Here is a 10,119-nt window from a genome sequence, read left to right on the forward strand (position 1 = left end):
GACAGATGATGATGATAGATAGATAGATAGATAGATAGATAGATAGATAGATAGATAGATAGATAGATAGATAGATAGATAGATAGATAGATAGAGATAGATTTAGAGAGAGATGATAGATAGATAGATAGATAGATAGATAGATAGATAGATAGATAGATAGATAGATAGATAGAGAGTTGATAGATAGATAGAGATGATTACCTAGAGATAGATATGATTTATATATACAGAGAGAGATATGACAAATGAGATGATATAGATATATATATAGAGAGAGAGAGTTGATAGATAGGTAGATAGATAGATAGATAGATAGATAGATAGATAGATAGATAGATAGATAGATAGATAGATAGATAGATAGATAGATAGATAGATAGATATAGATAGATAGATAGAGATGATTACCTAGAGATAGATATGATTTATATATACAGAGAGAGAGAGATGACAAATGAGATGATAAAGATATAGATACAGATAGAAGAGAGAGAGAGAGAGAAAAAAGATTTGTTCAATTAACACAATGTGTATCAGCTACGGACTTGAGCATAGCTTGAGGGACCCAGCCTGGCATCATCATAAGCAGCCATTGTAGTCCAACGATTACTCCCCTGACAAGCAGCGAAATCTTCTCCATCCTGAAATTACATTATTACCATAATTCCCTGGGGGATAAGCTGCTGTGAATGATCTCCCCAGCCAGCTTTCCCAATTCATTCCCCTTCTTCTTGTCCACCGCTTTCCACCTCCTGCCCCAGCCCCAACTTAGCCGGCTTAACAGTTGCACTTTCCACATTTTTCAGGGGCTGGAAGCCGCTGAATGCGATCATTGTCCCAGTCAGCGTATTAGGGCTGGTACCATCCACCGCCAGCCCTCTCCAAGCCGCTTTGCTCCCTGGAGATGACAAGGAGCAGAGGGGCCTTCGCAGATTGCATGTGACGGCTCTCCGGGAACTGCGACCCCGCGTCCTTCTCTTTTCCTTGATTCCTCCCTTTCTAAGCTTCTTTAGGGTGAGAAGCGGCTTTGGGGAGACGGGTGGCTCACAGGGGCACGCGTGTCTCCTGAGGACTCGGCAGAGTGAGCGACGAACGTCCAGATCTGGCCTTTTGGAGAAGAATTGCACCGGAGGCGACATTTGGCGACCGAAACATTATTCCAGAGACATCGGTTCCATCAGCTTGGAAACAGCTACAGGCAGTTAGTTCTCAACCACCACATTACTAAAAAAGATGTTGAGGCTTTGGGAAAGAAAGAAAAAAAAAGTGCAAAGAAGAGCAACTAAGATGATTAAGGGCCTGGAGATTAAAACATAACGAAGAACGGTTGCAGGATTTGGGAATGGCCAGTCTAGAGAAAAGAAGAAATAGGGGAGACTTGATAGCAGTGTTCCAGTATTTGAGGGGCTGCCACAAGGAAGAGGGGGGGTCACGTTATTCACCAGAGCACCTGTAGGCAGGATAAGAAGCAACGGGTGGAAACTCATCAAGGAGAGAAGCAAGGACAATTAACCAGTGGAACTGCTTGCCTCCAGAAATCGTGGGCGCTCCATCACTGGAAGTTTTTAAGAAGAGACTGGACGACCCCTTGTCTGAAATGCTATAGGGACTCCTGCTTGAGCAGGAGGCTGGACTAGAAGACCTCCAAGGTCCCTGCCAGCTCTATTCTGATTATTACTTAAGTCTTCCTTAAATATATATATATATTTGCTAGGAATATACCGCACTGGGTGTGCCCTTCCTCCCATCCATGTGTCACAAGCATTTGTCTTGTTTTTCGCAAAAGAGAGAGAGAAAAAAATCTGAGCAATTGCTAAGAGGGAAAAGCGGCATCTGTTGCGCTGAAATCCTGCCCTGGCTGCCACCAAGGACGGGCAGGGTGGGGCTAATTCCTCAATGGGGGGGGCTCCTTCGTGTAGCTGAATGGGTCTGTAGCAGCTGGAGGGAGGGACCACGAGGGATCCGAGCTGGACCTCAAAGTGAGGATCTCTTTGTTCGTTTATCCTTCGGCAATGCTACATTCGCCAGGAAATTACAACGCTAAGCCAGGTGAATTAAATGAGTTTCGCCCCATGTTACGACTCTTCCTGTAACAGCTGTTAAGTAAAACATCGCCGTTGTTAAATTAGCCACACGGTCGTTAAGTGAATCTGACTTTCCCGTTAACTGTGCTTGCCCAAAGGGGATCATATGACCTCAGGACACTAAATATGAGCCCGTTGCCAAGCGCCTGAATTTTGACCAGGTGACCAGGGGGAGGCTGCGACAGTCATAAGTGTGAAAAACGGCCACCAGTCGCTTTTTCCAGTGGCGTAACTTTGAATGGTCACTCAATGAACTGTTGTAAGGGGAGGATAGTTATTTGGCTGCCTTACGACTGCTAGCCCCTTCGGATCCTGCTCCTGCGCTATCCGTGGTGGGGCAAGCTAGCTCTGCACCAGACAGAAAGACGAGCGGCATCCTGTGGCGTCCTCTGGGCCTCTCTCCCTCCGCCGAAGTCACCTCTCAAGCAGGCGTCACATCCAGGAAGGTCCAGGGCCGACAGGATCCTTTCCAGACGCACAAAGCGCCAGCTTATATTCCCACCCAGGTGGTACCTATTTATCTCCTCACAGAGAACGTGCTTTCAGACTGCTAGGTTGGCAGGAGCTCACCCCGCCACGCAGTGCTAGGACTCGAACCGCTGGAGCAGAGATTATTCTATTCTATTCTGTTCCATTCCATTCTATTTCTATTCTATTCTGTTCCATTCCATTCTATTTCTATTCCATTCTATTCTGTTCTGTTTCTATTCTATTCCATTCTATTCCATATTCTATTCTATTCTATTTCTATTCCATTCTATTCTGTTCCATTCCATTCCATTCTATATTCTATTCTATTCTATTCTATTCCATATTCTATTCTGTTTCTATTCTATTCCGTTTCTATTCTATTCTATTCTATTCTATTCTATTCTATTCTATTCTTCATTCCTATATTCTATTCTATTCTATTTCTATTCCATTCTATTCTGTTCCATTCCATTCCATTCTATATTCTATTCTATTCTATTCTTCCATATTCTATTCTGTTTCTATTCTATTCCGTTTCTGTTTCTATTCTATTCTATTCTATTCTATTCTTCATTCCTATATTCTATTCTATTCTATTTCTATTCCATTCTATTCTGTTCCGTTCCATTCCATTCCATTCTATATTCTATTCTGTTTCTATTCTATTCCGTTTCTGTTCTATTCTATTCTATTCTATTCTATTCTATTCTTCATTCCTATATTCTATTCTATTTCTATTCCATTCTGTTCTGTTTCTATTCTATTCTATTCTATTCTATTCTATTCTTCATTCCTTTATTCTATTCTATTTCTATTCCATTCTGTTCTGTTCTGTTCTGTTTCTATTCTTTTCCATATTCTATTCTATTCTATTCTTATATCTTAAACATTTAGAAAATACAACACAGAGCGTTATCCAAAGAGGAAACCGATGCTTCCATATTATGTCTTGGGTGCAAAGGTCTTCACAAGGACCTTCTCCCCAAAGTTCCCTGCCAAAGAGTCTGGTGTTCCGCTGGACTGGCCGCGCCCTCAAGTTCCCCAACGCTTGCACCACAATCATTGTGTTCATGTTTGTGGTGCCACAAAACCCCGCTCCCCCGAGTGTCTCTTCAGCCCGTCTGCAGTGGGAGAAGGCCAAACATCTCCTGATCCCAGCCCAGCTGTCGTCTAGAACGGCCTTTGAATCCACACCATGCCACGTGCTCCACACAGGCCAGATATTCTCCTTGTTTGGAGCATTGTGCAGTGTGTGTTGTCTGCCCAGGGAGGTTGGCGTGCCGGGGCCCTGTCCGTACCAGTCTAGGTCAGCTGTTCCAAAGGCAGCGATTCTTCCCTCTTTGGCTACCCTTTCTGACGCTGCCAGGCAAGCTCCGGTTTCAGCAAAGAATCCGATGGTCGCCTGGTGCGTGGATCACTCATAATAGAAGCTTTGTTCCCAAAACACTTCAAACCTGCTCAGTTTCCTTCAAGGGCTGTAGCTTACTGGTTTTCAATGAATGACGCTGACGTTGTTATTACAAATCTGTACCAATTCTAGGCAGATCCTATTCTTTGGGGAGGTTAAGATTCTCTGCCGGATATGTGAGTTTGTTTAAGGCTTTGATTTTAGCCCATTCTCGCACTTAAAAAGGTGTGGAAGAGAAGCAAAACAAAACTTCTGAACAGCCAGCTCCCTGTGTGTGTGTGTGTCTCTGGGTGTGTGTGTTTTTTTTAATGAGTATCTTAAGAGGTTCACAGTCTCAAGGTCACGAGATTACAATCCCTTTACATTCAATTTGTAATCTGAGGGTCCCTACGAAGTAGAGTATGTGTGGGGCTTTGTTTTGCCCTTTCACAAAAAGCTGTGTGGAGTCCAGCAGAACAACAGAGCTTAGTCGAAGAGTTGGGGTTGAAAATGATTGAAGATGACCTCCACATCCACATGACCAGCGTCTCCCTCTTTTCAACTGCCTTCCCCTCTCCATCGCTGGGCCAAATCCAAACATTTGCTCGGGGAAAAAGAGAGCCCGACACAATGGAGGGTGTCTTATCTCTTCCTGCTTCATTGCTTACCATGGGTGGAAAGGGCAGAGGATTTGAAGAGAAGCAGCCAGGACCTTCATGGATGTCACCCCAAGACCAGAGGCCTCCAACCTTTGGGGCACCAGGGACCGGTTCCGTGGAGAGAGGTTTTCCCACGGACCGGAGGGTGCGTGGTTTTGTGTGCTGCCTGCATCCCACGGATGGGGCTTTGCTTGTTTGTGCGGGCCGGTTGCTGGCATGCCACGGCCCGGTACCGATCCACGGACCAGGGGTTGGGGACCCCTTCCCAAGACCATTTTTAGAATACACGTAGTCCTCAACTTACGACCACAATTGAACCCCAAACATTTCTGTTGCTAACCTAGACAGCCCTTCGGTGAGTTTTTTGCAGCCTGTTTTACGGCCTTTCTTGCCGCAGTTATTAAGGGGATCACAGCGGTTAAGTTCAACAAATCTGGCTTCCCCCCCCCCCTGGACTTTGTGTGTCGGAAGGTCACAAAAGGTGATTTACACGAACGTGGGACACTGCAACCGTCATAAATATGAACCACTTGCCAAGTATCCAAATTCTGATCTGGTGATCGTGGGGATGCTGCAACGGTTGTGAATGTGAAAAAAGGGGTCCTAAGTCGCTTTTTCAGGACGGTTCTAGTTTCAAATGGTTACTAAAGGAATCGTTGTAAGTCGAGGACTTAGCTGCAGGAGAACCGTGATTTGCACGATGACGCTCATTCTGGAAGCCTGCAGGCGTAGCCTTAGTACGGCCCTGGCTGCTTTCAAGGGCATCTCGAGCAGAGAGATGGAGCTTCCATTCTCTTGAAGCTCAACTTCTTCCGTGTCCAGTTCTGACTACCAAAAATGCAAGAAAGATGCTGAGGACCTGGAACAAGTGCAGAGAACAGAAATAAAAGATGGACAGAAAGGCTTGGAGACTCAATGCCACGAAGTTCAATTAAAAGTACTGAGTATATTTAACCTTTTAAAAAAAAGGCCGAAGGTGATAGGATAGTAATCTTCCAATAGCGATAGCAATAGCATTTAGACCAGTGGTTCTCAACCTGTGGGTCGGGACCCCATTTGGGGTCGATCGACCATTTCACGGGGGTCGCCAAGCAAGGCTGTCCGCCATTTGTTTTGTCCGCCATTTTTTCCCCCTTTTCCGGCGGGTGCCTTACCTCCCTTGGGCTGGGCCAGCTGGTGGTCGGCCTGCTCCGTCTCTGCCTCTTGCCAGCTACGCCTCGGCCGGCGCAGGGGGCGGAACCACGCATGCGCGGCGCTCCCGGGCAGGGAAAGTCCTCGACTTACGACCGGTTGGGTAGTCCTCGACTTACGACCGGTTTAGTCCTCGACATACGACCGGTTTAGTCCTCGACTTACGACCGGTTGGGGCCGCGGCATGAAAAAGGTTGAGAACCACTGACTTAGACTTATATAGCACTTCGCAGTGCTATACAGCAGCGGTCCACAATGTTTGCAGCTTGGCAGTCTAGCTTGGGGGGGGGCAGAGGGGAACCGGGTCACATGAGTGACTGGCCGGTGTGCACACGTGCAGATCAACTCACACGAGCAGTGGGCCGGTGCACATGCAGCTCGACTCGTGCAAGTTGAGCTGCACGTGCATGCGCGCCGGCCCACTTTTCATGCAGCCCAGTTGCAGATAGGCCACAGCTGTTTGGGGACCCCGGTTTTACAGCCCTCTCTAAGCGGTTTACAGAGTCAGCCTATATGGCCCCCCAATAAATCTGTGTCCTCCTTTTACCGACCTCAGGAAGACGGAAAGCTGAGTCAACCGTGAGCGTGGTCAGAATCGAACTCCTGGCAGTGGGCAGAGTCAGCCTGCAATACTGCATTCTCACCACTGCGCCACCAGGGCTGGCAATCTTTGAAGGATCCTCACAGAGAGGAAGGTGTAACTCCTGGGTGTAGGACAAGACCCAATGGGTGGAGATTTAACAAAGAGAAATCCATATTCAAAGCAAGGAGGGATTTCCTGACGGTGGGAACTGTGAAGCAAAGAACAGCTTCTCTCCTGGAGTCACGAAGGCTCCAGACTGGAGGTTTTCAAGCAAAAGTTAGACAGCCATTTGTCCAGGATGGTCTGAGAATTCCTGTCCTAAGGGGAGGGTTGGACTAGATGACCTCCAAGGTCCCTTCCAACTTTAGGATTAATTCCTAAAGTTGATTCCTAGTAGAGAGAAGAGCAACAGAGATGATTAGGGGACTGGAGGCTAAAACATATAAGCAACGATTGCCGGAATTGCGTATGTCTAGTTTAATGAAGAGAAGGACGAGGGGGGACATGATGGCAGTGTTCCAAAATCTCAGGGTCTGCCCCAAAGAAGAGGGAGTCAAGCTATTCTCCAAAGCCCCTGAAGGCAGGACGAGAAGCAACGGATGGAAACTAACCAAGGAGAGAAGCAACCTGGAACTAAGGAGAAACTTCCTGACAGTGAGAACAATTAACCAGTGGAACCACCTGCCTCCAGAAGTGGTGAATGCTCCAACACTGGAAGTTTTTAAGAAGAGACTGGACAGCCATTTGTCCGAAATGGTATAGGGTTTCCTGCCTGAGCAGGGGGTTGGACTAGATGACCTTCAAGGTCCCTTCCAACTTTACTATTATATTATTATTATTATTATTATTATTATTATTATTATTATTATTATTATTATTATTATTATTATTATTATTATTATTATTATTATTATTATTATTATTATTATGAAAAACCAAATGTACAGGTATAGTATAGGGGGTACGTTGCTCAATAGTAGTAACTGTGAGAGGGATCTAGGAGTCCTAGTAGACAATCATTTAAATATGAGCCAGCCGTGTGCTGCAGCTGCCAAAAAAGCCAACACAATGCTAGGCTGCATTAACAGAGGGATAGAATCAAGATCACGTGAAGTATTAATACCACTTTACAATGCCTTGGTAAGACCACGCTTGGAATACGGCATCCAGATTTGGTCATCACGATGTAAAAAAGATGCTGAGATTCTAGAAAGAGTACAGAGAAGAACAACAAAGATGATCGGGGGACTGGAGGCTAAAGCATATAAGGAACGGCTGCTGGAACTGGGTATGTCTAGTTTAACGAAGAGAAGGACGAGGGGGGACATGATAGCAGCCTTCCAGTATCTCAGGGGCTGCCCCAAAGAAGAGGGAGTCAAGCTATTCTCCAAAGTGCCTGAAGGCAGGACAAGAAGCAACGGATGAAAACTAATCAAGGAGAGAAGCAACCTGGAACTAAGGAGAAACTTCCTGACAGTTAGAACAATTAACCAGTGGAACAACCTGCCTCCAGAAGCTGTGAATGCTCCAACACTGGAAGTCTTTAAGAAGAGACTGGACAGCCATTAGTCCAAAATGATATAGGGTTTCCTGCCTGAGCAGGGGGTTGGACTAGATGACCTCCAAGGTCCCTTCCAACTTTATTATTATTATTATTATTATTATTATTATTATTATTATTATTATTATTATTATTATTATAATAATAAATGTAAAGGACAAAAGCACTTGAATCAATTAAAGGTAGTAGCAGGAGCAATAAAAAAAGTAAAAACTTAAGACCTCGTATTAAACCCGGACGGTGCTAAAATGAGAGGTCTCCATTACGACGAAAAATGCCTGGTTCTTTTTTTAACACAATGTAAAATAAAGAAAAAGTCACACACGTCCTTTGAGTTCGGCTCCACTTCTGCTCCGCAAAAGTCAAGTCTTCTAAGCCCCATCAGGAGGCTGTTATCCGAGAGACAAACACAACCAGAAATTAAGCAACTTGGTGAAACGAGAAGGGGCAGAATTGCAGTTTAGGAAAGCAGAGGTTAATTATATTGTTTTGACGCTTGGAGCCTGGCCAGGACACTGGAGGCAAACACCTGTAGTGTTGCGAAAGCTGGCATGAAAAAAATAAGCAGCGAAGGGAAGGAAATTTCCCTTCTCATGACGGGTCCAAGCCTTGTTCTGCTAGATTGGCAACTTCAGACGGAATATTTCGAATTCTAACCTTTGAAACAGGTCCGCCGCTGGGAAATGGATGGGCTGGAAGGCTGCGTAGAAGATGGCTGGGGCTTAAATCGCTCCACCCGTAGACACCATCTTGACTTTTCTGACCGCACCGGGCAGATCAAAGTTCCTTTTCTTCCATAGCAACAGCGATAGCCCTTAGACCAGTGGTTCTCAACCTTTTTAATGCCGCGACCCCAACCGGTCGTAAGTCGAGGACTAAACCGGTCGTANAAGCGGCAGAGACGGAGCAGGCCGACCACCAGCTGGCCCAGCCCAAGGGAGGTAAGGCACCCGCCGGAAAAGGGGGAAAAAATGGCGGACAAAAAAAATGGCGGACAAAAAAAATGGCGGACAGCCTTGCTTGGCGACCCCCGTGAAATGGTCGATCGACCCCAAATGGGGTCCCGACCCACAGGTTGAGAACCACTGCCTTAGACTTATATACCGCTTCACGGTGCTTTAGAACAGGGGTCCTCAACCTTGGCAATTTTAAGACTCGTGGACTTCAACTCCCAAAGCTGGCTGAGGAATTCTGGGAGTTGAAGTCCACATGTCTTAAAAGTTGCCAAGGTTGAGGACCCTGGCTAGTTTAGAACATCATGGGGCATTTAAAAAAATAAATAAATGGGTGGGACTACCAACAGGAGCTCATAACCATCCTGTGAAATTTTTCACATACATACTATATACACGTAACCATTCCTGAGACGTATAGAGCTTTAGCTATAACCACCTGCAAGTTTCAAAAAGAGAGCATTTGTGATTTCCTGATAATACAAACCAGATACTGTATACTTCTCCAATTCAGTTCATTTAGTATTCTACCCATTGAATGCAACTTGAATGGAGCTAGATATATCCGAATATGATTTTATAGACATTTTTGTTTGTACATTAAGGCAGATTGCAACTGCCAGCACATAACTCTATTTGGTACCGTCCTATTTTCATATCCTAACATTGAACTGCGTTATTCTGTATTCTGTAACATAGACTGGAAAACCCAAGGGAGACCTAGTTTACGAATGAAGGCAACGTTAAACGTCCCGGGAAGGCCAACATAGGTGTCCCACACACGTTCCATTAGAGAGAAGTTCCCTGAGGGTGGGCTCCAACACGCCTCTGAAATCTCGGAAGATTAAACCTCGGGTCCAGGTGACCGACTCAGACTGGATCCTGCAGACCTAGTTTAGCCATGAGTTAAGGATCAGGTGGAAATGAAGCTCTTCATTTCTTATATGCAGGAGAAGACTTCCCGGTTCCACCACCTGCTTGGCTCCCTTCTTGCTGACCATCATCTCCTCCTCCTACTCCTACTCCTACTCCTCCTCCTCTTCCTTAAGCACCATGGACTTTCCTGGTTGATCTCTGGAGTCAACGACCTTCATCTTTCAAACATGCAAGCTGACAGCTCGAGAGGCCAAAATGTGTTTTGCAGAAATGCTGGGGAAATGGACATTGGTCAACCAGGTCAACCCATCAACACTGACAGAGCAAATCACTTCATATAAAAGGGTAGCA

This window comes from Protobothrops mucrosquamatus, unplaced genomic scaffold (assembly GCF_001527695.2).
Source record: "Protobothrops mucrosquamatus isolate PMUCROS unplaced genomic scaffold, P.Mucros_1.0 scaffold_101, whole genome shotgun sequence".
In the NCBI taxonomy this organism is placed as follows: domain Eukaryota; kingdom Metazoa; phylum Chordata; class Lepidosauria; order Squamata; family Viperidae; genus Protobothrops; species Protobothrops mucrosquamatus.